A 3,811-nucleotide genomic window follows, 5' to 3' on the forward strand; every position below is an offset into this window, starting at 1 on the left:
TTTCAAGGTCACATTCTGAGTTCCTGCCACTGATAACAAATCTCCGGTCACACCCCTCGCCGAAGTATTTTCTTTTTCGAGCCATACCCCAGGTATGCTTTCCTTTAGAATAGAAATCTCGGCTCCCGTGTCTACCAAAAATTTCTTGATCTCTCCTTCAACCCAAATTTTCGCAACTAGTCCTTGTCCACTATAGGACACGTTGGGAATGACGTAACGCCCTTTCATTTCCGTAGGCCAGGTGGTTGGGCAATTCTTACCCCTAGCCGACTCTAGTTTTCCGAATTATTACGTCTGACTGGAGAGTTTGAGCTACTCCTAGTCGCGGTAGATGACTCTTTCGCCCGTTTCGAACACTGATAGGAAAGGTGATTGGGGTTACCGCAAACAAAACAAAATTTCGGCCTCGCCCTACGATCCTCTCTGCTGTTATTCTCGAATTTCTTCTTATCGGTTGATTTTGATCTTTCGTTCTTTTTACTTGCTTCTCTTCGGTTCGCACAATCCCGAGCGAAATGTCCTTTTCCGCCACATTCGAAACAACCGGAATTCCTCTCATTACTTCCTTTTCTATCCACGAACTTGGATGTTACCTTTTTCTGCTCACTACCTTGAACCGCAAAAATACTATCGGGACGGCTTTCTGTAACTTGTTCAACACGCTCCGCTACAACTATTGCCTCTTCTAGGTCTTTTGGTGGATGGACCTGTAGGGTTACGGCTGCTGACCCTTGAAGTCCTCGTACAAAAGCAGTCAATAATGTCCTGTTGAGCTGCGTGCGAGCCCATATTGCCTGTTGGGGGTCGGCAGGAATAGGCATCGCTTTTAACCCGATTTCGCGACAACGGTCAGCAAACGCACGGGCGGTCTCACCTTGATTTTGCTTTATGGCGCTGAGCGCGAAGAGCCATCGTTCCGGGTCGAGACTTTTCTCAAATCTTTGTTTGAGTATACGTTCGTAATCTTCAAATTTGGAAACGACAGAGAGTAACTCGGGGTGAGTGTCTAAGCAAGTTGCAGCTGCACCCGTCGTTTTCATTCTACAAATAAACTTCAAATCATTGTCCTCCCAATTTCCGAGTTGAGCAATGAGTTTTAAATTTTGGATGAATTCGCGTACACTCTGACTTCCTTCTTCACCCGAAAACGACTTCACGAGAGATTGTACTCCCAAATCCTTCCTTACAGATGAAGTGATTTGGCGACTGGCGTGGCTTCTTGAATCTTGCGATAATAATTCTGACCTAAGTTGGTTTTTCTCCGCTTCGTTACGTTCATTCTGAGCTCTAAGTTCCGCTAACTGTCTCCTTAATTCGTCCATTTCGGATGCGTTTTCCGAGTCTCCCGAACTTCCCGGATTTAGCACGTGTGACGGAGGTTTTGGAGGAGGGTTAACATCGTCGTGCCCCATGACCATCGTGTCCGTAGAGCTCAGTAGGATGAAGTTGTTATATCTTATGAACTACTCCGCCAAAATCAGTACTATTAATGATTTCTTAATAATGAACGATAGAATTTGAAATCAGATAAATTGTACGATAATAATTGAACAGATTGTCACTACAGACTCTCTTCCTACTCTTTATTTCGGTCTAAGGTGAAATTTTGGAACGCAATAATTATTCTTATACTCAGCAATTAATAACTCGAAGAAAGAAAGAGAGGAAAAGAAAAAAAAAAATTGAAATGGTTAATTTTAAGGTTTGATAATTTGGATTAAATTTCAAATTCTTCCATTCGTGTAACAAATTTCAAGAAAGCCCTTCGTAAATTGGGTTTTTTCACAATTTAGTATTAGAAGCAAAATGATCCCACATTAAATATTCTTACATCAATGATTAAGTTCTTACATTCCATAAAAAAAACAATCAAAATCAACTTTTCAATAATTCTAGTATTTAAAAATTTTTGTCAAAAGATACGCAATTTGGTTTCAATTTAATCGTAAAAACTTGTTAAAATATTTCATGATTACTTAATATTTTGTTACACTCAAACAATTCACAGTATTTAATTTTGCTTAGGCAGCCAACTAATAATAATTTATTAATCATCGTCGAGTAGTGGACTAACAAGATCAATGACTAGTAATGAAGCTTCCATCAACAACTCGTTATATTCGTACATTGGAAGCAGCTCCAATAAAATCTCCACTATTTCCTGTACTAGCGTTAAAAAATTACGTTTTCCAATTTTATAATCAGTGCTACCCGACATTTTTTTTTTTTTTTCAATCCACTGATAAATTATTCTACTGATTTCTACTGTATTTTATATTTTTGGCATTCTTGCAGCCAAATTCCACCGAACTGCCACCATTGTAATATCTCGGGTAGCTAAGATATTAAAGAATTGTTTTTACCAAGGTGTAGACGTGATTAAATAAAGCTAAGGTTTACTCTATGAAAATTGTTATATTTAAGCATTTGCTCTACCAAATTTTACATCAATTTTGGGCTCTATTCTGGCTGCCTAGCCTAATACAAAAAAAAACATTGAATGAGATTTGGACTGTTACAATAAACAAAAAAAAACCTATCGTTGTGCAAAAACATAATTAAACATAGTTCGATCGCCCCGTGTCATTAGAGTAGAATTAATTTTGGGACTCACCCATAATGTAGACGTCGAAGAAATCCATTAGGTGATGATTTGGGTGATCCAGTTCCGAAAAGAATTTGTGTCCGAGTGCGCTCCGTTCGCTTCAACCGTTAAAAGAAGAGTGCACGGAAAGAATGCAATTTTTGTCTCAGGTCCGACTCTTCCTAGGCCTACACGTGGAAAACTAGACTACGGCAGGGGGGAAGAAGAGCCGGAAACTGTTGATGGGACGAGTGGATGGAAACTATCTTTCCCAGGCTGGGATGCAAGCTAGGCAGTTCCCAACCCTGAGAAAGATCCTCACCTCGTCCATCGGTTGAAAAAAATGCAAGCTTTCCGTAGCCTATGCTAGGCAGCCAGCAAATAAAATATTACGTTCTAATTTCACAAATTTCAATAATACTATTTCAATTGCTTCCATTACAATTGTATAAATATGTCCTTGAATAATTAGACAGGAATGGAGTAGCGCAGTAGTGATAATAGATGTGGCAATTTGCATGAACAGTATAGTATGAGTTACTTTCTTGTAAGACATAGAGTATTATCTAAGTGCCTCATCCTCTAGGGCTAGAACGTTGGAACAGTGCTTCATTATAAGCATAGAATATTTTAAGTTACAAAATATGCTAATTTTAATGCAGAGTGATCTTTCGACATACTTTATTCTTATCATTTCTATCTGAATACTACTTTCTTCTGTTGGTGATTAATTGGGAGTAATCGCGCATTACTAGCCTTCAACTTGAATTCTCAAACAGATTACCACATCCATCTTATTATGTGAGGATCTAATGCCTAAGTAGAAGATATATATATAAATAGAAGATAGTATATATACTAATGGAGGATATAATAAACAAATACTACATTAATCAAATACACTTCTACGAGTACCAAAAGAAAAGATTAACACCGAGGAAAAATAAATGAAATCATGAGCACAAGTCCGTACCAAGTCCAATGCAAATAATTAAAATTATTCATGAATGAAAATAATTCAAATGAAATATAGGTATAGGTATAGGTTGCTCAGTAGTGTTTTTGGAAATAATAAAAAAAAATATATATATAATACTTTACGTAACTGAAAAACTCTACTCACAGTCAAAAGCTCACCAACCAAAATCGTTTCTCAAACCCTCTTATTACTTCACTTCACTGGCGATGTTAGGTTCGGAGTTGGCGGACGGGGGAGCTGCTATGCTG

The sequence above is a fragment of the Nilaparvata lugens genome, unplaced genomic scaffold (assembly GCF_014356525.2).
Source record: "Nilaparvata lugens isolate BPH unplaced genomic scaffold, ASM1435652v1 scaffold2095, whole genome shotgun sequence".
Taxonomy (NCBI): Eukaryota; Metazoa; Arthropoda; class Insecta; order Hemiptera; family Delphacidae; genus Nilaparvata; species Nilaparvata lugens.